The 16,716-nt window shown below is 34.5% G+C and overlaps 1 protein-coding gene and 3 long non-coding RNA genes across 17 annotated transcripts in view; 1 reads left to right on the top strand and 3 right to left on the bottom strand.

The window, feature by feature from the left end:
• Positions 1–3,851, bottom strand: part of akna (AT-hook transcription factor) — a 29,876-nt gene extending 26,025 nt beyond the window's left edge. For 6 of the 7 annotated variants that reach the window (XR_012371186.1, XR_012371187.1, XM_073871377.1 and 3 more), the window contains exon 1: positions 3,407–3,851. The gene's annotated coding sequence lies outside the window, so the exon portion shown is untranslated. Of the gene's footprint in view, positions 1–614; positions 744–3,406 lie in introns of all 7 variants that reach the window. The other variant, XM_073871375.1, reaches the window with a different exon arrangement.
• Positions 3,852–6,598: 2,747 nt separating this feature from the next.
• Positions 6,599–10,820, bottom strand: LOC129434308 (uncharacterized). The gene is made up of 3 exons (XR_012371180.1): positions 10,672–10,820; positions 9,544–9,661; positions 6,599–7,606 (listed from the first exon to the last, which is right to left on the bottom strand). It is a non-coding gene; the product is annotated as an uncharacterized lncRNA (long non-coding RNA).
• On the top strand, positions 7,760–16,136 carry LOC129454530 (uncharacterized). Of its 7 annotated transcripts, none has more exons than XR_012371175.1 (10): positions 7,760–8,970; positions 9,079–9,984; positions 11,268–11,629; positions 13,431–13,490; positions 13,587–13,631; positions 14,382–14,459; positions 14,567–14,620; positions 14,857–15,025; positions 15,136–15,237; positions 15,895–16,136. It is a non-coding gene; the product is annotated as an uncharacterized lncRNA (long non-coding RNA). The 7 variants fall into 7 exon arrangements; XR_012371179.1 differs by having other exon boundaries at positions 7,774–9,175; positions 11,268–11,361; positions 11,464–11,629; XR_012371178.1 differs by having other exon boundaries at positions 7,775–9,175; positions 11,268–11,338; positions 11,464–11,629.
• Positions 11,480–15,901, bottom strand: LOC141366124 (uncharacterized). 2 transcript variants are annotated; one of them, XR_012371182.1, is made up of 7 exons: positions 15,622–15,901; positions 14,884–14,986; positions 14,547–14,629; positions 14,364–14,442; positions 13,413–13,478; positions 12,452–12,540; positions 11,480–11,616 (listed from the first exon to the last, which is right to left on the bottom strand). It is a non-coding gene; the product is annotated as an uncharacterized lncRNA (long non-coding RNA). The 2 variants fall into 2 exon arrangements; XR_012371181.1 differs by lacking the exon at positions 15,622–15,901 and having other exon boundaries at positions 14,884–15,023.
• Positions 16,137–16,716: the final 580 nt, after the last annotated feature.

Raw genomic sequence — 16,716 nt, 5'->3', positions numbered from 1 at the left:
TTAGCCTATACTACTGCAAAGGGCTTTATTAGCCACGCTTTTATAAAACAGTATTAACGCATTTGAGAAGAAACATGTGAAAAGTGAACGTCTAGAGAAGAGATAAAGAGCTACTTCAAACTATAGCTGTCACATTAATAATCTGATTTCTATTAAATAGTATTAACTCGAACTGCATGTTTATAGATATATTCATAGATGTAGAATAATGAGAGAAGAGTAAGGCACCATCTTTGTAAAACTGCTTTTATAAAAACATAAGTTAAGTACTTACTCTGGGATTTTAAGTATTTCTAATAGCTAATAAATGAATGGCAAACACACAACTGTTACAACAATGCTTATTCAATGTACAATAAACGGATAATAATAAAAATATAATAATAATGTTACTAAATTCTGAACAAAAAGTAATTCAAAATAGTCTTGTATCGTGATGCGCATCGGATCGGGGCCCTTGTATCGGGATACGTATCGTATCGGGGAATTGTTGGCAATACACAGCCCTAGTGACCATAGGATGATATAATTAAGGTTACAATCACAAATGTACAGTAAGCATGGACACACGCATAATTGTGTGCTTGCTGTATGTTTACTGTAGGTGGATGTACCTGCTGTTTGTGTTTTGAGGAACTATACCATAGAGACACACAGGGACACACACTGCAAGGATCTGTCAGCATACAATCCAAACACACATAGGGAGTCTGGGAGTCTCCTGAGTGTAGCAGAAATGCTGTCTGTAACATACACTAATTAAACGCTTGTCTAGATCTCCAGCATCCATTCAGTGAGCTCAGCCAAAACAACACATATATACATATGACATGCATATTTTTGTCTCTGGGGGCATTGTGTAAAAAAATAGCTTGATACATTTATGACGTGTCACTTTATTTTATTAAACCTACTAATAATATATACTAGGGCTGGGTATCAATTCAGATGTTCCAGATCGATTCGATTTCGATTCACAAGGTATCAAATCGATTCGATTTCGATTCTCAATTAAATTTTCGATTCCGGTTCTCGGGTAGGTTTTTATAATCGATTCTCGAATCAACTCAATGAATATAGATTTAATACAAATACTATATTTATAAAAAAGAACAGTGAACAGCAGTTTACAAGTGGGTAATTAATAACAAAAAATTAAAAGCCACAACACTAACGTTGAAGAAGACTAGTAATTAGATTAAAGTTAATCTTACGTTCAATATTTGCGGAAATAAATATGAAAGAAAAAAACGATTCTGCTCTTTGAGAATCGATTTTTAATCGACCACGTTTAAAAAACGATTAATCGGAAAATCGATTTTTCCCCCAGCCCTAAATACTTAACGACTGTCGGGATTTAAAACCCAATCTCACGGCAAGTCGTGTCACAGTCACGAAATATCTGACTAATTCACCCGTGTTGCATTGAGCACGAATGTCTCCCTCGTGTCAGTCAACACGAATCTCCATAAACAGTTTTCGTGTTCGTGGCACGACTTTCTTTTTTGTGTCATTTTATGTATTGTTTTCTCATAATTTTTTCCTATTTTTTTACCATTGTCGCTTGGGGTTGGGGTTAGAATGACTTTTTGTTACATTTCAGACATCTTAATAATCCAAACCCCAACTCTGACCCCAATCCCAAGCAAAAATACTTTTAAAATCGGAAGAAAAACATGTAGAAACCAATACAAAAAATTACATCCTAACCCAAACCCCAAATCTAACCCCAACCCCAAGCGACAATGATTTAAAAACAGGAAAAAGAATGAGGAAAACAATACATAAAATGACACGAAAAAGAAAGTCGTGCCACGAACACGAAAAACTATTTATAGAAATTTGTGCTGACTGAGACGAAAAAGAAATCGTGTCCATGAACACAAATAAATTAATCAAATATTTTGTGACTATAACACGACTTGCCGTGATTGGGTTGGGATTTACTAAAGGCGCGCAGTGGATCATTAGCACTGAGAAGGTGTGGTCTAGTTATATTTGCAACAGAACTTTTTGCAAATGTATTTCTTGGAGTTTCCCTTTTACACACAAAATTTATGGGAGGAGATTATTTAAATGATTCATGCAACGAGATTTACTAATGTTTGCGCGTGTGCCATTATTTAACGCCGAAAAAAAGCATGTTTTAAATCATTTTGCGCTTGAAATGGCTGAAATTGTAGCTGATAGAAGAGGCATCAGAGAGCACGTTGTACAAGGGCAAGGCAGAGGATTTTTTTTTTACATGTGACAGTTTGCGTTGGTCATTATGGAAATTACCTTAATTTGCGCCTATTTAGTAAATAGCCAGCAGATATTACCACTCCCATCGGCGCTTTTTTGGAATTGCGCTTTCACGCTAATTTGCCCCGTTTAGTAAATCTGGCCATATGATTGTTAAAAATTGAGTTTAAATTATTAAAAATTCAAAACTAAATACTTTGGCATTATTTTACATTTAAAACATTTCCTATAAACAAATTTAAAAAAAAAATATCGTAGTTGTTGGGATTTTAAGATAATTGAAAAACTTTTGTCCAACAATTTGTATGTTCTTAAATGTCAAGGGACTACAACCGCAAACATTTTATTAAGAAGTTAACAACACATGATATCAAATCATTCAGTGAACCCCATGTGGTCTTTATGGCTGAATGAAAAGTTTGTAGATTTCACCCATAGAATGCCCATAGAAATAAATAAATAAAAAACATTAAGCTAAATAATTTAAATAGGCTAATAATTTAGCTAATAATTTTAGTTTTAAATGCAAGCTAAGGTTGTCTATAATTGTTATTATACTTAAAAAAGATTGTTCTTAAATATATAGTTTTGAAATCTTCAAACAATGTTTAGGATTATAATTTTAAATGCCACTATCAAATAAACAAACAATCAGCATGAAACAGGGACTGCATAAAACTTATCTGGCAAACAATGATTGGTTGTACCACCTGATATCAAAAATATTGCAAATATCTTAAAAGATTTTTACAATACGCATTTAGTTTTGTCATTGACCCATATAACAGAGCAAACACACACATGCAGATTTTAAAATGGATTAACTAGACAGACATTGCACTAAGCTCCTTATGGGCCAAGGCAATATAAATACTCAAATATGTATTACTATTGTGTTTTAGCTGTACTGTCTTATCTCAAAGTAGTGAAATACTAAATTATATTGTGCCTGACTGAAAGACCTGCAGAGAGGTTTAACCTGTTGATCAGGACAAACGTAAACCTCCTTTGACAAGTTGTAGTAGTAACTCATAAGTTAAGTTACATGTCAATGGTGAACACGAGTCAACGCTTACTTACACTACTCTTTTCTATATTAGTTACGTTGAATAAGTTATTAAAGATTCCAAAGAAGCAAAATGTAATATTGTTGTATACTTACCTCATAAATAAGTGCGTACCCGGAGCTCTTCATATGAATGCATGAACTTCAGACCGTTGCCTTGAGAACCGCACACAAACCCCACCAACCCGCCCCTTTATCACCAAGCGACGATACAAAGGGACTTCTTACCACCTTCTTGTGAAAAACATGCAACTTTAAGATGTAAGTCGCTTTCAGTGCATGTAACATCTCGCGTTTCGTGTGAGGAATACTGCGCTTTGTTTTGCTCTCGCGATCCGAAATCTCTGTAACTGACTTTTACCAGTTTTATTTAGGCTCATTTCAAAGTAGTCGAGCTCGAAGCAGTGTTGGTTAGTCCTTTTTCTTCTAAACTGGCAAAAGTTCAACTTTAACAGAAAAAGCAACAACGAATAAGTTGGATTAATTAGCCGTCCTGCATTAAAAATAAAACGCGAGTCGAGGGCGGGGCTTGGTTGTCAAAGTCAACACGACGCTGAATCCAAAGTTGTGATTGGCTGGAAGTAGAATTAGGCGGGGTCAAAAGATGTAGACCATTCACGTGGTCAACACGACCGTATTTTCATAGGGGAGCTGGCCAACTAAACCGTTTCAAGGTGACTAAATTCATTTTTAAAACAAGACAGTTTCTTATTAAACAAATATACATGGATATACATATTTCTAGCTATACCAAACTCGAATTTGAAGCGGTCACAAATAACGCACTTAGTTAAAGCACTTAGTTAAAGACCATAATTGAAACGATGTAGTTTGAAACCTTAGTGTAACCTTACTGTGTTCCCTGCTAGAAAAACCAGCATACTTACCAGCAAGACCAGCATATGTGGTGTTTTGGTGCAGCATAATTCCCATGCAAGTCCATACTGGTTTGATGCTGGTTTAACTGGTGGTCATTATTAATTAGCATACCAGCACCAGCATCCCATGCTGGTCATACCAGCAAGACCAGCGTTGCTAATATGCTGGTGTCCACCATCTAAACCAGCACAAAACCAGCATGCTGGTCTATGCTGTTTTTTTCAGCAGTTGTACTACTGATACTTTTATGTCTAAAATAAAGTTAACTCACTCCAAGATGATATAAGTAATCTTGTAATACCATGACCAGCCACATGATGGAGCCATGTAATGGCTTTTGAAAAGCTCAACTCTTTGGCCATCAGTCATCACTGAACAAATTCCCAGTCAGAAAGCATCACGTAAAAAATACCATGGTATTCCATGCTTTGAAGAAATATTTACCTGACCAAAACACGTTACTAAGACCAGCAAAGCACCTTAACCTGGTTTATGCTTGTCTAAATGGGCTTTCAACTTTGAGGTGTCATTTAGCCAGATTTAGGAGCAGTCTCAAAAAACATCACCCAAACTCATCTAATAAAAATACCTGGGTGTGCTTTTTTAAGGAGGTCTATGTATTTACACAGTTTTACAGGTAATTATTCATAATATTCGTTCAAAATGATAAACATTATTATTCAAAACCTTCACTCTACCACAACACACATGAAGCAGTAATGTTTATAGATATGGCAATAATCAAAAACATCAAAATTGTTACGCTTTATTTATTACAATATAATGAAAAATCTCACTTTAATGCTGCTGTTGTTTGAAATGATTTGTAATGCAAACACAACCTAAACAAAAAATGTCAGCATATTAAAAATGAATCCAGATTTTCAATTTTACTTTACTCATCTATCATGCATTGTTTTTAATGTAGTTTTTACTCTGTGTTGTAAACCTGTAATGATTTTCTATGTGCTCTGACACCAGATGAATAACAAACCACAAGAAACCTCCTGTTCGCAGCTAATGAACCAACCCAGATGATCATAAGTGTTAGAGATGGTGTATGAACGGTTTGTTCAAATGGGATTCAAATCATGGCTCCAGGGAATTACTTCATATTTTAGTACATTATCTCTCTGATTAAAAGTTAATGAGAATTGTACCTAACACAAAGCACCGCAAACTTGGCAGAGATGAGGAAATAATAGACAAAGTGTTCCTTCTCACAGTTGATCTTTATTGGAAAATGAAACGCACTTTGTGTATAAATAATACCACGGCTGTGTTCATTAAACCATTCAAAAGGCAGCCGAACACACAAACAAACCCAGGTGAATGCTGTAGATGTACAACAATCATCGTAAATTGGAATAAAATAATGTCAATAATAACGAGAATTATGAATAAATAAATAAATGATTCTGGGAACAGTAATGCGTGGAACACTTCAGCATGCATGTGTTAAAACACAAGTGGCTAGGGTGACCAGATGATATTGGCTGAAATTCGGGACGGGGTGGGGGGGGGGGGGTCAGACGTAACGGGGGGGGGGTCATCCAATAATAGTTTTATTTATTAATTTTATTTAATAATAAAAGACAATGAATTTCAAACTGAATCAATCATATTAATATAAGTACATATGCTTATAAATAAATTGATATAATACATACCCAGATAGCACACGTACGTCTCAGATACGTCTTGTAAAGATCTTTACATCTGCTGACGATCGTCTTTAAATAATGCGTCTTCCATATCTCTACAAGACGTATTTAAGATCTTAAAAAAATTCTAAATCCTACCTGCCTGCAATGCATCTCCGTTTGGTCTTGAATCCGATCAAACGCAGACGAATCAGCAAAGACCTCCAACTCATTTCATTTTTTAAATAAATGTCTTGTTTAATTGTTTTAAAAATATAGTTAACGGGTTTTTAAGGGTTGGCATTAATTTTGAAGCAAAAATATAATTAAATATAAAAGCCCATATCACGTATAACAAAAAAGCAATATAGACATTTTGCGTTTAGTCCAAAACGTTAAAAAGGCACTTAGATAAAGCACCATGCACAAGAAAAGGTGATCTCATACTCTTTCTGACTACAAAATATTAACAAATACAAAACACACAGGAACATCATTGCCAACAGCCACTGCCCCTCTGACTGTTGTATCAGTCTGAAATGAAAAAAGTTATACATTTAAATAAATAAAACAATTGCCAACAAGCTGATTATCTTAAGGTGACCCTGCTTTAATGCTTTCTGCAATTCCTGCTTAGTATAATTACTGGGTGTGACTCATATTAAGTGTGTTTGTCAACAGTTATATATCTAAGGTTGAAACTTTTAACTTTAATGTTTATATATAGATGAAGAAACCTCATAAAAAATTGAAAACACAATACACATTCATTTGACCAGGTTTAATCCAGCATCACAGCATGAATTATATTGACTAGATTGTTTACCAAATTTGAATAAAATGTTTAACCAAAAATACTGCAAAGCTATTGATCACATTCTCATTACATTACTTCACAAGACCCAAAGCTGATCAGGACACTTTAAGAGCATTGTAACGTAGAAACTGCTGAAAGAACCATGTAATACTGTGAATATAATGACAAACTGCTCCATAACACTTAGATGTGACTTTAATTACAATACAACATACTCTTACTCATACTCAGGGTTTTTAAGCTGTGGGTGAAGACCCACTTGTGGGTCGCACCGTAAGATAGCGAGTGTTGCATTGTAGTGATGGTTTGTCCAATTAATTATTAGCAATGGTTTTGATATACTATAAGATTACACATGTCTAAAGCCCATAATACACGGCACGATTTTTGGCTGTCCCAGATGAAAGATTACCAATCGTGAAACAATCGTGGAGATTTCTGTGATCGTGGCTCTTAATTGGTGGTCCTATCTCATACAGTGTGAGAGGTTTAAAGACCTCTTTTCCCAGTCCTGGGACCAAAGACACCTACGATAGTTTTATGACAGTGTAAGAAGTTCAGCATGATCAACGCACATCAACAACGTGTTTGCTTCTACGACCTGCATACCTGTATTTGTTTACCACTAGCGCATGCTGATGACGGATGTCGCAGCCTCAGATGCAATAGGTGTCTTCATCGACAGTCTACTGCTAAAGTTTAAACAATTCTTGTCACACAGTGTGATAAGGTCTATTGGATTGCAAAAATCCTGCTGTGTATCCTGGGCTTAATATGTTGTGAAATTAAAAGTTTGGAAACCCCTGCTTAACACAAAGTCTCATTTAAAGTTTATAAGAACTTTTGCAATAGATCGACACTAAACGAAACTGATGGCAGATAAGGTGTTGGGATGACAATGGGCCAGAGTTGAATCTGTGCATCTTAGCAGATCACAGGCAGGTTTCTCCTGAAGTGCTGCATTAAGAAAAGAAAGGAAAAAGATGTTAGAACATTTTTAAGGAAATTGAAATAATTCTCACAATCAATATTGGACTATAAACAATAAATTATTACCAACACAATAACATGCAAACAGACCTGTCAACCACCTAAATAATAGACACTGCAGTGTTTCCCACAGGATTTTGAGAGACTGTGGTGGTGATGACGTCACCTGCTAATTAGCATATATGTGACACCATCATGTCGTGTTTGCGTTTGATCTAGTGTTGGCACCTGAAATATGTTTCACTTCTACTCTTTGATCTGTATTTGTATTTGATCTGTATTATATATCAAATTATATTTTAAGCCGAATTAAGCTGTTTTAAATAGTGAAATAAAAATGTAAATGGGAATCATGAAAATTCTATTTGTGGGGGCCAGTGTTGATTCTGTGGTGGGCCACCACAAATAAATAAATGTATGGGAAACACTGTACTATGCGGTAGGTTACCGGTTTTAAGGTATACCGAGGTTTTAAACAGTCAAGGTTACAAAACCACTAAAATGGTCTGTGATACCGTCTCCAAGGTATGAACTGTATTTATACAAAATTCATTAAATCATTAAGTCATGTGATTGATTTGATGTTTACATGTTATATACATTTTGAAAATATTATATATAATATAATTTAAAGGCTTTATTTTTACCTGGCATTTAAAAATAACAAATTTTAGTGTAGCAATGGCAATACAGCAAAACTGTAAAACCGTGGTATTTTTGCTAAAGGTAATCATACCGCCAGAATCTTATACCGGCCCATGCCTACTAAGCGGTTGTACCAAGTGTTAGAAACATCAAGATTCTCAAATTTTTAGGGCTAGCGCAATACCACAGTTTTGGCTATTCTTCATGTTCTCTAGGGCAGTTATTTTGCACCAGTGACAGAAACAGTGACCAAATAATTCATTACCTTATCTACATGTGAAGGAAGATTTTTGGCCTGCACTTTCACAGCTGATATTATAAAAATCAGCTTATGACATTAACATGTTTCAAGCGTTTTAATTTACTTTTATTTGTGAAGTTTATCTATCACATGTGGAGACATACGCACATACGAAACGGCAAAAAGACGCTAAAATCTGGGTTAAGAGCAAAAAACTACCTGCGCCAATCAGTTTTTGCCATTTATGGGCTTTACCCTATAAAAGAAAACCGTTTTATGCATTTAAATGACCTTACACGTTATCAGTTTATTAAGCGTTTAGACTATGTAGACACAATGTGCACTAAGATAAAAAAATTGGTTAACACGACCACTCGTGGTGGCTTTACTCAGAGGTTGGAGAAGACAACCGGTGGACTAAACATCAAGCCTCTGCACGATTCAGGTAAGTGGAATAAAATACATTGTAAATAAACATTATTAAAACAGATTGTAAAGTCATTCATTCAAAACTTGCTATGACCTAAGCCTAAATGACTTAATTTCTTTTTAGAATTAAGACAACCTTAGCAGGAGAGCCCCAGCAGTAACTTTCTCTCAAGCAGATGAACAATAAGTTGCTTTGTATGAACACCACCCTAACAATCAAGGTAAAAGAGCATTAAACATTAAAGGTATTGCAGAGAATTTAGGTTTTCCGGTTGGATCATCAAGACTATTGGTCCTCCTTGTTGTCAATCTGGAGTGTTGCGCAAAAAAAAGCGGAGACGGCGTTTCTTTTCTAAAATTCGAGAAAATCCTCCGCTAAACCTTTAAGTGGAACATTTATATAGCATGCTGCTTATAGCTAGTGAGAAAGATAATCTAATTGATCTACCATGCATATCCTTCAAATAACTTAACATAACAACTGAACATGTCATTTAATATGTACATCATTAATAATAATTGTAAATAATATTTAATATTTGTGAAGTTATATAATTGTGAATTCATATTTGCAATGTTTATACATTACCTGTTTTTAGGTAAACAGATTATCCATCAGTGGATGTCATGCAAAAAAAATAGCCTCAAGGTCGGCTCTGTAAATACTGTAATCTGCATGTTTCCAAGCACACGTTTACCAGGACACACTAATATTAAACAGAAAAAAAACATAAATCAGTGTTAAACACAAACAAATTTTAGGTAAATTAAATAAGGTTTTAATTTTCAATCAATATAAAAGAAATAAACGCAATAAAAAACAATGTCAGTGACGTAATAAATGTGTGTAAATTTACACGTATCATTTATTAAGCATTATAAAAAACCCAGCAATATTATTAAACTTTGGTTATTTGTTATTATCCCTGCATTCAAATTGCAGGTTGGAGCAGGAAGTTAACCCTTCTGTCGCGCAAGCGCGAGCTGGTCGCGAGCATAGACAGTGGTCGCGAGGCCATTCCTACGTCATGTGAGCGCCATTTTCATCATTTTACCGTTATTTCCTCAGGCACACTTCAACATTTTCTTCGCATTTAACATCATTATTAGCATATAAATAATATAATTCGTAAACATAACGTTTATTTTCATTTATAATGTTTTTTTTTTTTTTGTAATTGTTGGCTTTAAGTTAATTTGTCTGTCAGTTTGTTCGTGTTGGTAAGTAACTTAACGTTATTAACGTTACGTCAGCCTTTTGTCATGTATGTGTTGTTAGAAACTGATAAAAATACGAATTAATTCACAGATATAAATAACTTTATAGCTAATACAACTGATAAAATATTAACTCAATTATCAAACCACTTCGCTATAAAACTTTAAGGCTTCTTGTGATTACAGGTCGTTTACATAACGTTAACTTACTCCAAGCAAGTCGGGCGGAAAGATTGATACATTTTATAACTCAAGTAACTTTAAGTTAAACAGGGGCTGGTCTAGGCTAACTTAGCTAATGTTTACCCCACAACCGCTGAGAAAAGCGGTTAACGTTACATGTTCAACGTGCCTTGCCTTTAGGATTTGCAGCTCGATTTTGGCTTGCATTGATAAACGTTACAAACAAACAAACAAACCAAAAAAATAATGATCATATACGACAATCAATCTGTAGATCCACTAACGTTACATGCATAACATAAAGTTGGTTACTTACCTTTAACGTTACTGATTAAACTCCTTCGTCAGCGTTGTAACTTCACATGTTGGTTTTGTTAAATCACAAGAGGCCAAAGATCGAGGTGAAAAAGAGAAATAAATCGTTCTGCGACGAGACACGTAAGCCACAGGCTACTCCAGCCCAAAGATTAGTGCAGCCCTTGTGTCCGGGCGCTTCACGTGGCTTAGCGTTAACCAGTATGACGTCACAGGACCGCGTGATTACACTGTTTCGTGGGCTTTTGAATCACTCTCGCGGTACTTCGATGTCTGCGCATGTCTGCATGAAGTCAACCATCCATGCTTGTAACTGGGGTAGCGTTTGTGCGCTCAGTGATTTAGGGTGTAACAAAACAAGATTATTACATTAATTTAATATTATCAATTAGTATTGTAATAAACCTTTTTAAATGTTTGTTAATGATTAAGTGTCATTAACAAACTCTGAATTAAAACATCCATATATATGCTACGTAAATTTTCCTTAAATCATCAAAACATCCAAATTCAATGAAAAAAAACAACAACAATGTATTTAAGATGAGACACATTCAGCATTTATAATTTTTTCTCTTTTTTTTACTTTATTCAAAGTTTTCTACAGTAGTCTGTTAACAGTAGACCAAAGGTATGATGATCAATTTTAAATGCAATATGGTTGAAAGGTCAGTAAACAAACAACAAAAAGGTAATTTCTTAATAGAATGTCTGTACATTTTTTGCTTTTGTTACATATTTCATACATCAAAATCCTTAAACGTTAATAATTATGTATTCCAACTTGTTGCAGCTTGACAAAAATGTAGCTTGAAGGAGAAGGGACAGCTGAGAAACAAAGTCCTGGTACGCAGACGACAATACTATAACACTGACAAGAGTATAATGATGATGGAGACGGAGACACAAGCCAGAGAAAGGGTGGACCAAACACCAGGCCAGAATTCTGCATGAGTCAGGTAAGCATAATGAGTTACACCAGTGGTTCTCAACTCTGTTCATGGAGTCCCACTGCTCTATGAATTCTGTATGTCTCTTTGATCTGACAGACTGAGGCTGCGTCCAAATATCACTTTGTGCATCCCATCGTGCATCATGTTCTGGATGTAAAGCATGAGACTTTTAATTGTATGTTAACATTTCTACATTTCTGCATTATTGTTATGTATTTTGTGAAACATCTGCAACTGCAACATTGTGTCGTTTATTTAGGGACTACTGAATAAATAATACACTTTAATAAAGCTACATACTCAAAACCAAGAGCTTTTTTACAGGAGCAAAGAATTCTGCATCTAAAAGTTTGATATAAGCAAATGTTCATTTCAGAGTGTTCATTTTATTTACAGAAAAACTTAAAAATGGTAAATATAAATTTAAAGTAGTTAATAAAACACAAATACGTTTTGGTGCAAATTGCTGGCACTATCTGGATTTAAATTTTTACGCATGCTAAGTGTGTCCCATCGAATGTTAATTCTACATGCACGCTTGGGATCTTCACGCCCACTAAAATACTTAGGCCAAATACAAAAAAACGTCATAGTAGTCTAGTGCAAAGACAACAAGTGTGAACATTTGGACACAGCCTCAGTTCAGTTCATGAAGATCTCTACTAATGAGCTGATGATTTGAATAAGGTGTGTTAAATAAGGAAGACATACAAAATGTGAATAGCAGAGGACCTCGAGGAACAATGTTTAGGAACAGTTACATTGTATAAAACATTAACTAAAGAGACAAATTATTTGTCATAGCTTCAATAAACAAAAGAATGTCACCTGCATTTTAGTTTCCAGCATTTTTCCACAATGAAGCCAAACTGGAAGAAAATAAACTTCTGCTTTGCATCTGACATCAATTCAGAAACCTGCAAAAATAATCACAAGAGAATGAAGAATGTTTTAAATATACATAGAAGTAAGCTCTAAAGAGCGGCATGGTTTACAGTAAAATTATGGGGTACTCACACTATGCATACTGTATCATACCAAAGTATGTTTTACCTCCAAAGTTTGGTGTGACTAGTGTGAGCGCTCCGTACCTTACTACACTTGGTCTCTGCGACAGTCCAGTTTAGTTCATGGTAGGGGGGCAATATTTTGAAACATAAATATTTTCAAATTATTTGCGACCCTCACAAAGACACTAATTTCCCACAGCCAGCAACAGCACAATGTTTGTCTGACATCACAATCTTACTGTTTTTACAACTTTATGATTGTCAACAACTACTACTTTAGACTGAACACCAGTGGGCGGAGCCAACGATATAATGATGTGCTGTGTCTTTCTGTGGGGGAGGTCAAATGAAAATTAATCTAGCTAGTGACATCACTACTCCAGCCATTTTACATTCGTAAAACAAGAATGCTGTCTGCAATTCACTTATGTTTCCATGATTGCAAAAACTTTTATCGATGTACATATACAATTGTTTAAGTGTCATAATTAAAACATGCCTAAATTGGCAGTGGCCCTGTCGATACAAAACTCAAGTGCAAATCATGACACTAATATAAACTGTAGTTTTGGCAATTATTGTAACAGTTATCAGATATGAATCGTGTCTTATGTAAATATAAAAAGAGCAGGAAAAAAAATGAATATAGTAAAAAAATCTGATCTGTGCATTAAGATTTGCAATGTAAATGCAGTCTTATTGTGAGAAGAAAACTTGGTTATTGCTGGAATCATGAATGGTCTGAATAGGATTTGAGTTTGTTTACTTGTGAAACTTACCTGCTCCACCATTTACAGCTCCAGTGGGTGCAGATCATCCTACAGATGGTTAAAGTGTGGATCCACCTAATATTCAAGGTAAAAGAGCATTTGTTCACAGCATTATCTAAGAAAACATATCACTAGATATTACATATTAGATGTTAATGTCTGACTCTGATCCATACGAAACAGGTTTTCTGTCCTGGGACACTCGGCTAACCATCAAGAAAGAACACAGTAGGTTAACAAGAATCTGACCTCACGTTTTGATCAAAATTATGGCAGTACATTACACATTTAAGGACTGTTATTCCTCTGTCTGATTTAAAAATACCCAAAAGTTCTTAAAAAGAAGCAGCCCTGGTTATTTTGGCTTGTTAAACATAAACTATATAGACATAACTATTGCGACGCCTCCTTCTAATGAACAGGTTTAAATACTTTACTTATTTCCATGAGCACAAATCTTAATGCTACAGCATATGATATTCTAGAAAAACCGTTTGATGCTAAATTTATAGCAAAGGGTTTTGGCAGGGCCCTTTTCAATACCAACTTAAGAATGACCCTACAAACAAAGTAAGGTTCAAACAGAAAATGAGTGATTCAGTCTGGTGTGGAAGAACTTTGACTGGTCTGAATAAAGCCCAGACCTTAACTTAACTTTAAGGTTTTTAGCCCAAAACTCATCACCTAAACCTATCAATGACTTGTACAAGAAGCTGTAGTCATTTCGGAACAGAAAAAGGCACTTACAAAACTGTTGCAACAAAAATGAAAAAACAAAACTCTTTGTAGTTGTATTATAGGGTATAGCATTTATATTTGTTTTGATTGGAAACACTGGAATAAATAAACATGTCCATCAGAATGAGGCCTCCCAATACTTCTGTCTAGTGTATTTGCCACAGACAGGGTAACGCAATCCTTAGAGTGTGCTTCTTTGTAAATGTGACAAATGAAAATGACCTGATCCATCATTTCCAGCTCCAGTGGGCATCCTTTATCCATCCAGACCCTCATACAGATGGTTGGAGTTTTGATTCTCCTAAAGTACCATGCAAGGTAAAAGAGCATTTGTTGACATAATTAGGAAGAAAACATAAACGCATTGTTCATGGCATTTAAATATATAACACTGTTTAATACTACCTTTTCTGTTCAATCCATAGAGCACTCATTTTCCCTCTTGAGACCATGGTGTGACCTGCAAGGTCGAATGGAGAGTAAGTTGCCTAAAAAAAATAAAAATAAATGTATTTAAAATCGTCATTAGCTAAACATCAACATGTCTGAGGCAGATGCAGGTCTGATAATCTGTCCAACATTCAAAACCTCACAGTAAATCTACAGTCTTGAGTACTGTTTTAAATCAATGTATACATATGCTCATTATGAATTTTAATAAAAAATACTAAATGTATATAAAAAGCCTCAATTCAATTATTTTTTGATATTGCAGCTGTAAACGAGACAATCTTGGAGTCACCTGCATTCACTGGTCCAGTTAGTCCAATTACAGATGGAGATTATAGAAGAGGATGATGTCTTTTCTCCAACATCTTTCTAGACTGATAAAAGATCTAGACAGGCTTGAACAAAAGTTAACAGAGGGGCTTATATAGAGAATGGTAAGAACCATTTTATCCATCAAACTTTTTACCAATTATTGTAAACATAAACAATATTATAGGGCTTAATTTGTTTTAAACATTACTTCAATGTACTGTATCTGTTTAAGGTGAGCAGCTACACATAAAAGAAGAACATGGAGAATCTGCCCAGAGGTGTTAACCAGCAATGCAGCTATACAACTAAATTGATGCAGGCGGAAACAATGTGTGTATGTTATGTCCAAATGTTGTTATGTTCAAATGTTTCACAATTTACTTAAATAGGTGGACCTTTCATTATTGCATTAGTCAAGTACAACTGAGTAGGTTAAGTTTACATATCAACGTCAATAAATATATATAAATAAATATCAGTCTTGACAGCAAACATAATAATGTTAAATAAAATAATAATTACAGCTTTTTAAGAAATTTACACGGGCTCAAACTATCAGTGAAATTAACTATCAAAAACCTAAAATAACCACAGACACGTGAATAAAATATCTAACGTGAACTAGCTAGTTACTGTACATACATTGCTTATTATCAACGAAATTTCTAGTTAACTGATCCCACACTCAGCATTATTAAAATGTATTATTACTACATACCTTAAACAGATGTTCCCTTAAATCGCCAGACCAGGACAGGTTTCTTTCTTGCCCTTCTTCTTTTGCATTGCGACGTCGATATAAGTGCATGGTGAAGCACGAATGTAACGCAAAGACGTTCATATTAATAATATACACGATACTGACGATTAATACGGATGATTTTATCTTTGTTTGACATTCTAATCAGAGTTATATTGAGGAAACAAAGAAAACATATGACATAGTTTGTAAAATTAATTTTTCCTTATTTTTTGTAATGGTTTCTTTTAGAATGCAGCTGCTGCAGAAGAAGAATCCGTCCGTCTACCACTGAAGGAGACGCGGAAATTCCTTCCAAGATGTTCTTTGCCCGAGGAAGCATTTGATTAATTTAAAGATATTGTGTTTCTTTGTATGTTATAGAAAAACGTTGCTTTTTTGCATACACTCGTGTAAATATGCATGTTATGAATGTTTTTCTTTTGTCTAATTTAAATAAATTTTACGCAATCAACTGCCTGTTTTATTGAAAATACTGTTTTAATTGTTGTTAATGATATATTGTAATAATATGTGTGTATAACTGTGTAGAAGATGTAGTTTAGAGCAATTTATTTTTAATGATCTTTAATCGTCTTTTAAAGCTCTCAGAAACATCTTAGAAAGAGCTCGATTAAAGCTCTTATAAAGATCTTTTAAAGATCTAAGAAACATCTTGGAAATATCTTAGATACATCTGCTAACATCATTCTAAATATCAAGCGTCTTGAAAAGATCTTAAAAGCGTCTTCAAAACGGCTGGGCTCGTACGTCTCAGATACGTAATTCATATGGGCAAACGACCTTTATAATACGTTTTCCAGACGGAATGGAAATCTGAGTGATTACCTCGCAGATACGTATCTGAGACGTACGTGTGCTATCTGGGTATAGTATTTTATACTTTATACAATAATACTTCATACAATAATAGTTTTCTTTATTTTATTATAATAATATAATAATATAATAAAAATAAGGAATTTCAAACTGAAGTTACTGAACTAATCATATTTTTATTAATTAAGTAAGTACATATGCGTATAAATTTATATAATACGTATAGAAGTATTT

This window comes from Misgurnus anguillicaudatus, chromosome 9, assembly GCF_027580225.2.
Source record: "Misgurnus anguillicaudatus chromosome 9, ASM2758022v2, whole genome shotgun sequence".
Taxonomy (NCBI): domain Eukaryota; kingdom Metazoa; phylum Chordata; class Actinopteri; order Cypriniformes; family Cobitidae; genus Misgurnus; species Misgurnus anguillicaudatus.
The sequence above is the reverse complement of the archived record's forward strand: the minus strand, read 5'-3'. Positions and strand labels throughout refer to the sequence as shown.